Source organism: Acomys minous (genome assembly GCF_964271855.1).
Source record: "Acomys minous genome assembly, chromosome: 2".
Lineage (NCBI taxonomy): Eukaryota > Metazoa > Chordata > Mammalia > Rodentia > Muridae > Acomys > Acomys minous.
This window is the reverse complement of record NC_140484.1, coordinates 34,443,261-34,458,327: the sequence shown is the minus strand read 5'-3', so window position 1 is coordinate 34,458,327 and position 15,067 is coordinate 34,443,261. Positions and strand designations below refer to the sequence as shown.

General features: G+C 46.0%; 1 protein-coding gene across 5 annotated transcripts in view; it reads left to right on the top strand.

Annotated features, from left to right (window-relative positions):
* The window catches only part of KANK1 (KN motif and ankyrin repeat domains 1), a 197,664-nt gene that overhangs the window by 68,446 nt on the left and 114,151 nt on the right, over positions 1-15,067 (top strand). For 4 of the 5 annotated variants that reach the window (XM_084771719.1, XM_084771722.1, XM_084771718.1 and 1 more), the window contains exon 2: positions 1,543-1,656. The exons of the other annotated variant lie outside the window; for it this stretch is intronic. The gene's annotated coding sequence lies outside the window, so the exon portion shown is untranslated. The remainder of the gene's footprint in view (positions 1-1,542; positions 1,657-15,067) is intronic. 5 annotated transcript variants of the gene reach the window in all.

Sequence of the window (15,067 nt, the reverse complement as noted above, 5' to 3'; positions counted from 1 at the left end):
AAAACTCTAATGCCATCTACACTGAAGTGGAAAACTTAATGTGAATAGTCTCGTTCCAGTTGGACAGTTATACTTGATACATAATGACACATTGGACAGTAATGTTAGGGGGTGCTTGAGGGTTAAAGCGTGTGGACAGTGAGCATTGCTGGGGCTGGGGACCTAAGCCTGTATCTCACAAGAGGACGTGATAATTACGTAGGAAGAGTGTGGTTTTACCTGGTCTGACTGGTTTCATGAGAATAGAAGAAATTGGAAACTGGTGGCACATAGTCAGTGTGATGGTAGATCATGGGAGAACTGAGAGTCAGCAGAGGAGTATATATTTGGAGAAGACAAACTCTTTAACACTAAGGATATGAGTAAAAGAGGACTTGGGTTTAGACATTTCAAGGTCAGAGAGCCTTATGGTTGATGGGATAGGACTGGCTAGTGTTATTGACTACCTGTGGTGGGCTCTGTGAGACACAAGACATTTCACATAACAAACAGCCTCCAGGAAGCGTGTTCACTTGTTAGTCACAGCAAAGCTGAGGTTTTGGACAGAGCAGACACAATCTGGATATATTCTGCAGAGTGGTGGGGGTCACGATCCATACGCAGGGGACCTCTGATTTCATAGAGGAATGAGGTGTGAAAGCTGGCATCTGGTTTTTGTGTGTGTGTGTGTGTGTTGGGGGGGCTTGTTTGTTTTGTTTTTTGTTTTTTGAGACAGGTTTTCTTTGTAGGTAGTCCTGGCTGTCCTGGAACTCACTCTATAGACCAGGCTGGCTTCAAACTCACAGAGATCCCCCTGCCTCTGCCTCCTGAGTGCTGGGATTAAAGGTGTGCGCCACCGTTTGCCTGCTGGCATCATTTCTTGGTTGTGTAGTGAAGAAAACCAAGCGTGGCCTATCTGTTCAAGGTTGTACAGGTCATAGGAAGAGAACAGCAGTTCTATGCAAGAGAGCTGGCAGGTGACAGTCTCCAGGAAGAGTCCAGACCACAGGTTGGGAAGAAGTCACAGACACATGCGACGTGCCCAGGGGTTTAGTATCAGGCAGTGAAAAAGAAGCTCAAGGGAAGATGGTAGATGGCTAGTGGGATTAGGAGTGGTGGAGAGTGCGGGTGAGTGACAGCCTCCAGGTTTTTATCCCAGGGAACTGCCACTTAGAGCGTCGATGGTGGAGCGGTCTGCATGTAAAGTGACAGGAAACGATGTAAACATTGGTGGCATGCACGGGCAGACCTATGCATATCTTAGCAAATACACCAACAGAACGGTAGCAACTAAGGATGAAAGGCAGTGAGGGACCAAGCCTCCTCCTTTGAAAGAGTGAGGGTAACTCACTGTAGGAGTGTGGCGGCCAGCTTTTACCTAGAGCAGAGAGACTGGTTTTTGTAGTTCCTCAGTTCTTTATTCTGCTCCCGCCCCCAGCAGGTTGAGGTTTGATTTCTGAAATGCATAGTTGACCCTGATGATCGACTCCCCTAGCTGTCAGTCTAAACAGAAAGGAGATTGCTCCAGCCACACCTCCCTCAGTGAGATCCTTTCTCTTTCAGGATGATTGTCGCCTTACTGGATGGACGGCCCAGCTACTGAGTTACGTCCGCCTTCGAAGTTATCTGTGGAGTTGAAATGTTTATTGCGGTAACCTCTGACCTTACGTGATTAAGGTAAGGTTATACTTTTTATCTTTCAGCCGTCACAAAGTTGTCATGTTTGTCTCCTATAACTTTACTTTTTCGCAGACATTAATCCAGCCCCTTCCACAGGTTTTTATGTTCTAATATTCCACTCAGAATGCTCTTAATCTGAAAATGTATATGAGTGCAGAAAATATTTTTATAGGATGAAATATGAGCAGGCTGTTTGACGCTGAGGAATGGAGGTGAAATGTATTACTCCTGAGATTAAATCAATAAAATACTCCATTTCCATAAACACAGTATGCATAGGCTGGAGTATACCGAAAAGAATTTATTAGATCAAGAGGAATATTATTAAGGCTACTTGAAAGAAATGAAAATGCTTAAGTAGTATATTGCTGGTTCATTTCAAATGCCAAAAGTAAAAATACAGGGAATTTAAAAGAAAAATATTGTCCCTCTTTCAGAGATGTTAGCATTTCACTGAGTTATTTTCCTAGTTTATGTAGTGTGTGTGGTTCATTTACTAGATTGCTTTAGAGATGACTGACACTCACCATATTCTTGCCCTGTGCCAGGTTCCACACCATCCCCTTTGTAGGCATTAACTTATTTGTTCCTTTAACGGTTATTCTTTTTTTTCCCTTTATTATTGTTTGTGCATGTGTGTGCATGCAAAGGTCAGAGGACACCTTTGAGGGCTAGGCTATCTCCTTCCAATGTGAATTGTGGGGATTGACCTCAGCTAATCGGGTTTGCGCAACACGCGCGTTTGTCTGCCGAGCCATCTTTCTGTCCCGATGGTTCCTTACTTCTTTTGTTCGTTTGTTTGTTTTTCGAGACAGGATTTCTCTGTGTAGCCTTGGCTGTCCTGGACTCACTTTGTAGACCAAATTGTCCTAGAACTCACAGCAATCCACCTGTCTTTGCCTCCCGACTGCTGGGATTAAAGGCGTGCCCGGCCTGGTTCCTTACTTCGTTTTTTTTGTTTGTTTGTTTTTTGTTTTTGTTTTGTTCTGTTTTTGTTTTCAGAGACAAGGTCTCTCTGTGTAGCCCTGGCCTCGAGGCCTGGAGGATGGCCTCGAACTCACAGTGATCCGCCTGCCTCTGCCTCCCGAGTGCTGGGATTAAAGGCGTGCGCCACCACGCCCAGCTGGTTCCTTACTTCTTAACGATGCTCTGATCAGCATTTTTGTCACCATTTGCATCTGAGAACATTTAGACTCTGGGGCCAGTGCGTGCTGTAAACCTTGTAAACCTGGGCTAGTGGGATAATAAGCTCTACCAACAGGCTGCCCCACACACTTCAGCAACATGCTAATTAATTCCTTTTTTCCAGACCACTTCACCCGACTGTGTAATGCTCAGCCTCTCTACCCTATCTTTATCTTGGATATACACATCACTTTCCTTCCTGTAATTTTAGAAGCTTCATTACTGGAGTGTTTGTCGTATGCGGGTGTGATCATTTCTGGAGGGTGAATTGCTGCCATGGCCTTTCTGGGGCTGATGGGACACTCTTCCGGTTGGTTTTCAGAACGCTTCGCCAGTAGAGCTCCTTGGGTTCAGCATAGAAGTGTAACCGATGATGCCCAGCCACACCTGGAGATTGCAACCTGAACGGCATTGTCTGTCTTTAGAGATGCCAAAGGTTCTTGTGTGTGAATCCTTTTCCACACACAGTATTCTAGAGACCATCACCTCTTCCCTCTCTCTTTGTGTCGTTACTAATGGCGTTGGCAGGACAGTGCATAAGGTGTAGGCTCTAGAGTAAGATGCCTGGGTTTAGGGAGGCTAGTCTGCCTCAGTTTCCCCATCAGCCCAATGTAAATACGTAACAGTAAGACCTCCCTTGTAGAACACTTGAGGATGGTGCCTGACTTGGTATGTGCTCAGTAATTGCTGTCTGCTAGTCTTCTAGAAGTATATACTCATATAATTTTATATATTATATATAATATATAATATATATGGCTGTTATTGTTTTGAATGAAATATGATTGTTACCAAATTAGTAATTAATTCACAGTAGAAACTAAACTACTGACAGTGTCATACTGTTAGCAGTCGCTGTGATGAGCTGAGCTGAGCTGCACACATAACCATCTCTGCCTCAGTTGATGCAGAGTGCAAGTATAATGGCAGAGTAGAAAGAAACAGGGATAACCAGGCTTTTGGGGACACACACACACACGCACACACACACACACACACACACACACACACACACACACACACACACACTTGGGAACACTCGTTTGATCCTCGATGCATACCTGTGAGGGAGGTGGAGCAGCTGTTCTTAACCTGGTTTTACAGGAGAGCAGGATTAAGTGTTTTGCTCACTGCAGGTCATGGAACGGCCAGTGACAGAGCTGGTGTGTACTCTAGACTTCTCTGTCTTTGTGTCCTTAATCCTTATTCTCCAGTGGCAGGTGGGGAGAGCCAGGGCTGGAGACATCCTGGGAAAGGAAGAGCAAAAGCCGATGCTCCCCAGGAGAGGGCAGCAGAGTTGGGAACTGTGCAGACAACACGTGCACATAAATGGGGAAATTGAGGCAAGGACCTCAGTTCCCAAAGGGTTGAATGAAGCTTAAAGGAAGAAGATTTCCTTCTTTGTTGTTTGAGTCAGGATCTCTTGTATCCCAGCTCTCAAAGTCCCTATGTAGCCAAGGAGGACCCTGAGCTTTAAAACATATAGTTGTTAGTGTTAATAGTATGAGGGCTCTGTGTGTGCACGTGTACATATGAGTGTGTATGTAAGTGCATTCGTGCATGTGTCCACAGGCATCTGTATTGTGCATTATGCGTGTGTAGGGGTGACTATGCCTTAGCACATGTGTGGTTGTCAGAGAATCAGAGAACTTTGTAGAGTTGGCCCTCTCCCTCCATTTTAACATGGGCTCTATAGAGTGTATTCAGGTTGCCAGGCTTGCTCAGAAAGTGCCCTTGCCTTCTGAGCCATCCTTCCAACCAGCTTTTGACTTCTGACCCTCCTAGCTTCACCTCCTGAGTGCCAGGAATACTGTTACATGTCATCACATCAGTTTATGTAATGCTGAGAATCAAACCCAGGGCTTCCTGCAGGGGACAAAAGTGCTCTACCAATTGAGCTGCATCCTCGTTCCATTGCTGTAAAGAAACACCACGGCCAAGGCAGTTCATAGCATTTCATTGTGGGCTTGCACACAGTTTCAGAGGGGTCAGGCCATTATCAACATGGCGGGGAACATGGCGACATGCAGCCAGGTGCTGGGGCAACAACTGAAAACTACCCTAATCCATAGGGGTCTGGGCCTGGCATGAGCTTTTGAAACCTCAGAGACCACCCCCAGTGACACCGTTCCTCCATCAAGGCCACACCTACTCCAATAAAGCTATGCCTATATGAGCCTATAGGGGCCACTCTTATTCAAAACACCTCAGTCTCCATGTCCCACTTTAAAAAATTGATGCACAATTATGTATTTATGCAGTTTGGTGTAGACTTGTGGTACCTATAGATACATAGGGTAATGCTCACATAGGGGATTGGCGTATGCCATCTCAATCATTTGTCATTATATGTTGGGAACTATAAAAATTCATTCTTTTAAAAAATAAAGGGATGTGTGTGTGTGTGTGTGTGTGTGTGTGTGTGTGTGTGTGTTCAGATGCATGTGCGCAGGTGTACTCTTGCATATAAAGGCCAGCTGTCAACCTCAGGGCCCATCTATCCTGTTTTTGAGACACGGTCTTTCACTGATCTGGGGCTTCCCAATTAAGCTAGGCTAGCGGGCCAGTGAACCGCAGAGATCACACGCGGCTGGAATCAAAGCATGTGCCACCCCTGTAGCTTTTTATGTGAGTGACGGGGGACACAAACTCAGGTCCTTGGGCTTGCACGGAGCACACTTTGCCAGTTGAGTCATTTCCCCGACTCCAAATGCGTCATTGAGACAGAACGTGTCTTTTCTCAAAGCCAGGCACACATAGACTCGGGAGCTCTGGGGTGAAAAGGGAGCACTGTGAGGAACTTAAATCTCCCTGTAGCCCAGGCAAAGCCCAGATGGGGATCCCCCGGACTTAATGCCCCTTAGCTGGGGTTTCGGAGCTGCACTGTCACACTTGATGCCAGGGCTTCTCAAGAAGGAAGAAGTAAATGTCAATGCCGATCAGGAGAGGCAGGTGTGGGTTTTAAGTCAGAGGAAGGGAAACATTTAAACAGTCAGGGGGTTCTGCTCTGCAGGAGGCTACACCAGGCAGTGTGTCCCTGAAGCTCCCCTTGAGCGTGCTCCTCTGAAGCCCAAGGAGAGGGATGCGGATGCTTCTCACGCTCAGTCTGCGTAGATGCCAGGTCAGGAAAGTGGAGTTCCTCAGTTTCCCGTGGAGTGAAAAGACCCCCACTACTGTGACACTGTTTCTGGCAAGTGGCTGTCAGGCTGCGCTCCTGGTTTGCTGGAGTCAGCGGCAGTTTTGACAGCTGCTCAGGTAGACACATGGACCCCTGACTGATGAAGAAACTGAGAGAGAGTGGTCCAGGGTTTGCGTTGAAAAGCCTTTGCTCACTCAGGGCTGTGGTCCACGGTGCTTTCCTGACCGCTGAAATGATGTTGGCCTCAGCAGATGCCTCCAGAATCCTTCCTCCCATTGTTGTAGTTTATCCCTAGCCTACACTGAACCCCCTCTCCAAGACAGTTTTAATAGACCACGGCTCTCAACCTTCCTAGCGCTGTATTCTTTAATAAAAAACAGTTCCTCATGGTGACCCCCCAACCGTAAAATCATTCCATTGCTACTTCATAGCTGTAACTTTGCTACTGTTACGAATTGTAATATGTCACCCCCGGCAGGTTTGCTACTCATGGGTTGATAACTCCTGTAATCGTATAACATTTCAGGTTGGTTGATTTATTTACTTTTTTGTTTTCCCTTAAAGATTTATCTTTGGTTTTGCGCATTTGCTTGTGTGTAAGAACTGTAGCTCAGGCTGGCCTCAAAATTGTAGTCATTTCAGAAGTACAGCCTTGTTTGTTATTACCAATAATGTGTATCGAATGGAGAAAAAGTAGAACAAAGGAAAGCGACCTAGCATAAATGTATCGTCAATGCTGGGTAGGGTGCTCAGTAGCAGTGTGCTTGCCAAGCATTCTCCAGGTCCTGGGTTCCATCTCCAGGGCCACAAAGAAAGCCACGTGGTCATACCTCTGTCAGATCACTGGGCTCCCAGAGTTACACTGGAAGTGCTAAATCGGAGTTTAATGCAAAAATCCCCCTGCTTTTTATCAGTTGACAAAGTGTAAAATTTCCTCCACACCAGTAAGTCACTACTTTGTAGTTGTCTAGGGTGATTGAGGAGTTGATTTTAGAAATGTACTGTACTCAACAGGTCTCTCTGGATGTGTTTGTTAAAATCCGTCCTTCTAACTGTATGCTTGGGGCCAATCTAAGTTTTCCCTTACTATAAAATCAAGAAAGAGGCCTTTTTCACTCTGTGTTACCTGAAAGGCTAAGCCAGTTTATAGCCCTTCTGACACTATGTAAGAGGTCTCTCTTGCCACATCTGTCTTAACCAGGGAGAAAAATGCATTTAAAACAGAATAAGGGGGCAGGCGAGATGGCTCCGTGTATAGAGGAACCACTGCCAAGCCTCATGACCTGAGCTCTGTCCCTGAGGCCTATATGGTGGAAGGAGATATCCTCTGACGCTAATTCACATGTGCATTGTGGTGGTGTCCACACTGGGGGACTGATATGGCTCATCAGGTGGCATCTGCTGCCAGGACCCACATGTAGAACCCCATCTCCTGCAAGTTGGGACCTCCACACATGCACCATACAGAGTGCATGCTTCCCCTCCCAAGAAATTCATGCAGATAAAGCAGTAACAAGACAAAGGGCATGGAGCCTTATGAACATATGAACTGTTTCAGATGCATGCATATTTTGTAGATTTTTCTATTCATGGTCTTCGCTCTTTGCTCTAGAGAAATGGTTATTTTTTGTTTCTACTTTACCAGAATGTTTTTTCTTTCTTTTTTAAAATTAAATTATTTATTAGTTCATTCATATTACATCTCAATTGTTATCCCATCCCTTCTATCCTCCCATTCCTCCCTCCCTCCCACTTTCACCCTATTCCCCTCCCCTATGACTGTGACTGAGGAGGACCCTGTATCATAGGGTCTCTTCTTGGTAGCCTGCTATCCTTCCCCTGAGTGCCACCAGGCCTCCCCATCAAGGGGATGTAGTCAAATATGAGGCACCAGAATTCATATGAAAGTCAGTCCCCACTCTTCCTGTTCAGTGGCTAGATCTGGGTAGGGGTTCAATGTTTACTGCGCATATTGTCCTCGGCTGGTGCCATAGTTTGAGCAGAACCCCTGGGCCCAGATCTGCCTGTCATAATGTTCCACTTGTAGGTTTCTAGGACCCTCTGGATCCTACCAGAATGTTTTTCATCTAATGTGTCTTACTATAGAAGTATTAGTCATTTTTTTGGCCTTGAGTCATGCTTAGTACTTTTGACTATGTATGAACATTTTAGACAGTTGAGTATTTATTTTCCTTCATTGTTTCTGCATAGAGTCATTGGGAAGCAAGAATGCTGCAGCCTTTACACTGTCGTCTTGTAATTCTCTCAGGTGTGGTCCCGCTCGGCACACCTGCTGCCTGAGCCCACGCTGACATGCTCTTTATCATGGCCTGCAAGATGGGGCACGATCTGGCTGTGCCTGCTCTCCATCCCGACCTCTTGTCATCCTCGAACACTGTGTTCCAGTGCTTGGCTGCCTTCGTACAGGGAACATGCTAACCTCTCTATGGGCGCTGTTCACTTGGCTGGGATGTTTATATTACACACGCACATGCACGCGCACACACACACGCACACACACACACACACGCACACACACACACACACACACACACACAGCCCCCTAGCAGCCAAGTGCTCTGAGAGGCAATTCCAGAATGAGGACTGTACATCCTGGTGTTTGAAGATCCCTTAGCTTCTTGCTCATTACTTTCAACTAGCTATTTTACGAACTTCTGGCTTATGGCTTTGGACCCATCTTCACAACAGTGCATACCTAAGAGTTGTTAGGATGAAGTGGGTCAGTTGCTCTTGGAAATCTGCCCCCAGCACAGAAGTGCTCCCATCTTCTTCATCTTGCAGCCTCCAGCTTAGATTTCCCCTGAGAAAGTCCCCTGTTTAACCACGATGGGTCATTCCCTACCAAATTTGCGCCCCGCCCCCTGTCGGGGGGGGGGGGGGTGTGTGTTCGAGGCAGAGTTTCTCTGTGTAGCCTTGGCTGTCCTAGACTCACTTTGTAGACCAGACTGGCCTCGAACTCACCAGATCTGCTTGCCTCTGCTTCCCAAGTGCTGGGATTAAAGGCATTCACCACCACTTCTGGCTGCAAAATTCTCTTACTTCATGGTCTTGTCTTTTTTCCTTTTGTACACTTACCAGTGTGTATTTTTTTTTTATTCACTCCCCCCCCCCCCATGTAACTCTTGTGGGGAAGGGACTGTATGTATAACAGGTGTCTAATACTTCACTGTATTTAGAAGACACGAACCGGAGCAATATCTCAGCCACTACACTACATGGAAATTTACGTACATTTTCTTATTGTTGCCTTATGATTTTGACACTTTAAATACAGCCACTTGAACTTTAGCTTGAAATATTATTTGAGATAGGCATTTTTTCCCCTAAATGGGCATCCAAGTACAGTTCTTTGAACAGCCACCAACTCAAATTATATGTCCTTGGGGACTTGTAGTAATTTTGTTTCTTTTGTTCTCTCTCTCTCTCTCTCTCTCTCTCTCTCTCTCTCTCTCTCTCTCTCTCTCTCTGTGTGTGTGTGTGTGTGTGTCCTCTGTATGAAAAGTAAATGCAGAAGCTGTTCCTAGATTTGAGCCAAATTCCTGGTGAGTACGCTGGCCAGGTGCCAGGAAAGATGATCCCGGGGTCATCATCCCTCAGGGCCCTGCTTCTAAGAAGGAGAAAGGGAAGTGGTGATGTCTTGGGGACTGGTACCAGGAACGCAACATCCACTGCTTTTAGCCTGCTAGGTATTATAGGCAATTTTGTTTTAGGAAAGTCTTGTCTACTTCCTTAGAAGTCATTGGAACTAGGAAACATCAGCATTTTGGTATCTAAAGTCCTTTACCTAAGCCAGTCTTGCCTCTAGGTGAAGGACAAAATTGATTACTGTACTGATTACTAGGACTTGGTAGTTTAGAAAATACTGGTCATTATTCTCTTCCATATTTTAACTGTTTTAAATTAATGGCAAAAGTAATGCACATTCACATACTCAAAAAATATGTGGAAACCATATAGAGTGGTTGCTCATGCAAAGGAGCCGGGTTCAATTCCCAGCACCCACATGATGGCTCACAGCTGTCTATAACTCAGGTCTTGGGGAATTGGATTCCCTCTTTTGTCATGCATATACATATGCAGGTAAACACATGTATGCATAAACTAATAAAAACCTAAAAATGTCTTTAAAAAAGAAAATACACACGTGTATCTTACCTTCTGATCTCCCTCTATAGTGACCCTGGGAGGTTCTTGTGTGCCCTACCAGACTGACTCCCTTCCTCCCTCCCTCCTTCCTTCCTTCCCTCCTTCCCTCCCATCTATGCACTTGCATCAGAAATCTACTTTCTTGTCCACATCAATGGGTGGCTTTAATAACACTTGCTGCCTTTGTTTCTTGGCTGCCAGCCTCCTAGAGAAGTCACCAACGGATGCTTTCCCAGGCTTTGAAACACCAGACCCCACTTGGTCTCTGCGACTCACTGGAAGCAGTCTCCAGAGGCCAGACGCTCTGGCACATTCCAGGATGTGGCATAATCTGATCGTGATTTCTGTCTCACTGCGGAGGGGAGGAATGGAGATTTGGGCGGTGAATGAACAAGAGAGAAGTGAATTCTTCTGAGTTCACGAGGCTGAAAATTTAGCTGCAGCTTTTCACTGGATTATGACAAAATAGTTTGATTTCCTGAGAAACAGGATGGCAGATGGGGTGCAGTCGCATTGTACAACTTTTCGTAGCTATGCTTCTTAGAGATCCCCTCTGCCCACCTCCATTTGGTACTGGGAGATGGAACCCAGTGTCTTACACACGTAGTATGATGCTCCAAGCAGCGACTACACCCTTGCCCTTTCTTTTGCTTTTATCGCCCCATGAGAACAGAAGATAAATTTGGAGTGGGTGACAGTGGTGGACAAAGTTGACTCCCTTGGCTGTGCCCTTCACACTGGCTCTAGAGAGCATGCCGCGACTAGCCTGGCTCTGATCGATGGTGCTCAGCCCTGAAAAGTGTAGGTCTGGCTGGCTGTAAGGGATGGGGGCTGTGGGCTTAGGCAGAATTGCACTCGTAGGGGTTTTCCGCAGTGCCCACCACATCACACTGGAGAGGCAAGTTTCATTGCTTAAGGGGACAATTTACGGCTATGGCCTCATCTCCGCGTTTTAGCTCTTAATAAAATGGGAAGTCACCAAGCAATTAAATAGTAGTGTAGTTTTCAGGCAGAAAGTGGAAAAAGGCTAACTAGGGGGAAAGGGCTAGCATGATTGACAGAGGCTGCTAGGAGATTTACATTGAGAATAACTCGTTCCTCAAAACTTTCTTCATTTTTCTGGTGGGAATTATGGGGTAAATCATCGACCAGAAGGATGGATGATTAAAAATGCAGGACTTATGATTCCTTTTTTTGACTTTGTGTGTGTCTCTAAATCCTCCGCCTTAACATGGAATTTTCATCTCTAAATGCGAGGCAGTGTGCCTAGGATTAAAGTGAGCCCAAGGTACTGCTGAATTGTTAATTAGCTCAGATTCTTTATATTTTGTGGGGTATTTTAAGAAAAGATGGAATGAGGGCGAGAGCCCGGGGGTTTGCTTTTTCACTTTCTGAACATAGATCCATGACCACAGACATCCTAAAACGGTCAACAATATTGGGTGAGGTTTCTAGAATGCTTAAAAATAGCATTAGTAATTTTTCATGCTGCTAATGTATTTACATCTGTAGCTAATATAATAGCTCAAGCGTTGAGTTTCTCTTTCACAGATCCCACTCTCATCCTTTGTATCTGTTAAAGCAATGGGTCAGAGCATCCTTTGGTGCCTGACTGGAAAGCTGCAGAAAACCAGATCCAAGGTGTACAGTGATCGTAGCCAGTAATTGCTGCTTGTTTTTAACCGAAAAAGGAGAAATTCATCCCAGGGTCCCCCTTCGCCGTGGCTGTCAGGGACCACAGACCCAGGGAACGTCGGATCCAATATGGCGCTGCTAGAAACCGCAAGGGACACAGAGGCCAGAAGCGGAAGAAGTGACCACACCGCTCATGGCTCCTTTCCGTTACAACCTTCAGCATTAGGAATTTTTAATGAACGTAAAAATCTGGGCAGGTCAGATTTTGTTCTAATCAACCTTCCTCTACCACATCATGAGATCCACTTGATCGAGCCCCCTCATTGATACTGACCGTGTCCATCAAAGGAGCTGTGAGATTTTAAGATGCTTTGGGGGAAAAAATGGCCCTAAGTTGAGTTTCCTCCTCCCCCTCCTCCCCTCCCCCCTCCTCCCCTCCCCCACTCTTCCCCTCCCCCATTCCTCCCCTCCCCCACTTCTCCCCTCCCACAATAACCACATTAAAATGACCCAAAGAAACGTGTGCAAGTTTTAATAGTTGGTACCTATCCGCAAATGATTAACTAGGAATTAATTTACCGGACCTCTTAGAAAATGTGTCCCCCACATTCATCTCTGCTGGGGAGACTAGAGGCAGGAGATCCAGGCTCACCCCAACCAAGAGAACAAGAACCCTAGGAATAAACTGCACCCTCATCCTCCTGCCCTTCCTGGTCTGCTGCCTGAGAGGGCTCATGTGACGAGTTAGTTAACCCAGAGGACAGGGGAACGGTTTACTCTAGAACCTGGCGAAGGGGCGGGGGTCATAATGCGGGGAAGGTGTACCCAAAGGCTCTTCTAGCAAACCACTGCACCCCGATCTACCCAGGGTCCAGGGCTTGGACTTTGGAAGTGGAAGCTTCGCTTGAGTTTCTTACCAGAAGGGAGGGAGGACACGGAGCCTCTTTGTTTGCACGTGTTGTGTGTGGATCGGGTTTGGACAGACATGAATGAGACCAGCGTGAACACGGCCTCTCTGCCCGGACTGCGACCTCACTTACTTCCCAGGCGTGTATCCCTGCTGCTTGGAACCCAGGACTAGATAAGACTCCCGACTCAAGTGTGTTTCCTCCCCGCTCAGGGTATTGCTCAGATTGGCAGCTAGATGCAGAGAGACCCTCCTGTAAGCTGCTCCCACTGTCCCCTGTCTCACTGTTCCAAAGTGGAGCTTTTCCATGCTAAAGCGTCAGCAGAGAATTGGTGATTTAGTAAAATGATATTTTATTTATGTATGTTTTATTTTATTTTATTTTGTCTTTGTGTCTGACACGTGCGCAGGCCTGCGCAGGCAGGCCATAAAGAGGGCATTGAATCCCAATTTATGTGTGGTTGTGAGCTGCCACATGGGTGCTGGGAGCCAAACTCGGGTCTTTTGGAAGAGCAGCAAACATTCTTAATAGTTGAGCCACTTCTCCAGCGCCAATGATGTGTTCTTAACCAATGTGCTATTTCTCAAACTTTATTTTTAATAAGATAAAAATTTCACGGCACAAAAAATAAGTCATGTGCAACTGCCATCTGTGTTTTCAAAGCTTTTCACCATCACAAAAGAATGCCTTGAGTGCAGAAGCGGAGCTTGGATAGTCCCTGCCTCCCTAGCGTCTGACGCTCATAAATCTGCCTCAGTTTCTGTGCATTTCACATACAAGCTATTGAATGTTAGTGTGATCTTTCGTGTCTTGCTTCTTTCGCTTGGTGTATTTGCAAAGAGTTCGGGCACATTGTAGTGTGTGCTAGCAATCAGGCGTCTCCTGTGACTGCCACCGGGGACCAGCAACAGCAGGATACATCATCACCAGCTGCTAAGATGCAACTCATCCCCACTGTCGCCACAAGTCACGCATCCTCCCCAGTGCCTGCTCTGCATCCCTCCCACTCTCTTCTCCCCTCCACCCTCACCCAGGGGAAGCCTCTGTAATATCCCTTCCCCAATAAACCTCCCATGTGAGATCCGCCACATGATGTGACTTTATGGCATCCACCGCTTAGGTCGTAACAGTATGTATCAGCTGTGTGTGGGACTGAATGATGCTCCACTGTATGTGGCACACATATACCATTGTGTATGAATGGGTACCCATTAATCTGCTAGCTTTTCTTTTTTCTGTTTGACTGTTACCACTTTGGGTGTTCAAGGGCATGCATCGCTGGGCCGTGTATCTAGAAGCATAACTTTGTCATATAGGAATTCTGTTGACTTGTTTTGAGGAGCTAACAAAAGTGCTTTCCATAGCGGCTAAACTGCTTTATTCTCACTCGTACAGGGGGGGGGGGTCCCATCTCCTCACATCCTTCCATCTCATTATTCTCTAAAACCATCATAACTTCCGTTGGGACTATCGATACTGGTTCTCTGAGTCGAATGTCTACACAGCTGATGATTTTTTTTTTCCTGTGTGAGTATTGGCCATTTGTGTATTTTCTTTGGAGGCGTCTACTCAAGTTCTTGCCTGCTTTGTTTTCTTTTTTTAGTTGGATCATTTGTCTCTCGGTTGTTGAGTTGTGGGATTCCTTGCATGTTCTGGATGCTAGCCCCTATCCCATACTGATGACAGACACAGTTCTTTCCCTCTCTCTCTCTCTCTCTCTCTCTCTCTCTCTCTCTCTCTCTCTCTCTTACTTTCTTTATAATTGCTTTGTTGTGAGGTTACACTGTGGCGTTTATTCTTCAGCAGGGCTTGGAATTCTTGGGTCCCCTTGTAGCTCCGTACGAGTGAAGGGCTCCATGGGTTTCTTTCTCTTTTCCGGTTTATTTGTAGTAAGTACATCGACTGCGTTGGTGACTTGGCATAGTGTTGACAGCTTGCAATATTAAGGTTTATAACCTGTGAATGTGAGGTGTCTTTTTTTATTTTTTATTTTATTTTTCTTTTCTGAGATAGGGTTTCCTGTGTAATCCAGACTAGCCCTGAACTTGCAATCTTCCTGCCTGAGCATCCCCAGTACTGGGAAATCTCGCCTGTTCCATCATACTTGGCTACTTCATGTCTCTTCCTGTTTATTTTTAAGGCTTTAATTTATAGCCACAATCCTACATAGTCTTTAATTCACAGATCCCCTTCAAAAGGATTTTATTCTTGTAAAAGGAACCGTCTTCTCTTACTTCTTTCTCCCTTCCTTTCCCTCTCCTCTCTTCTCCAGGCAGGTCTGGCTTAGCTCTGGCTGACCTCAGACTTGTCCTATAGTTAGGATGATCTCGAACTCTCCTGCCTCCGCCTCCCAAGTACAGTGATTGCAGGTATC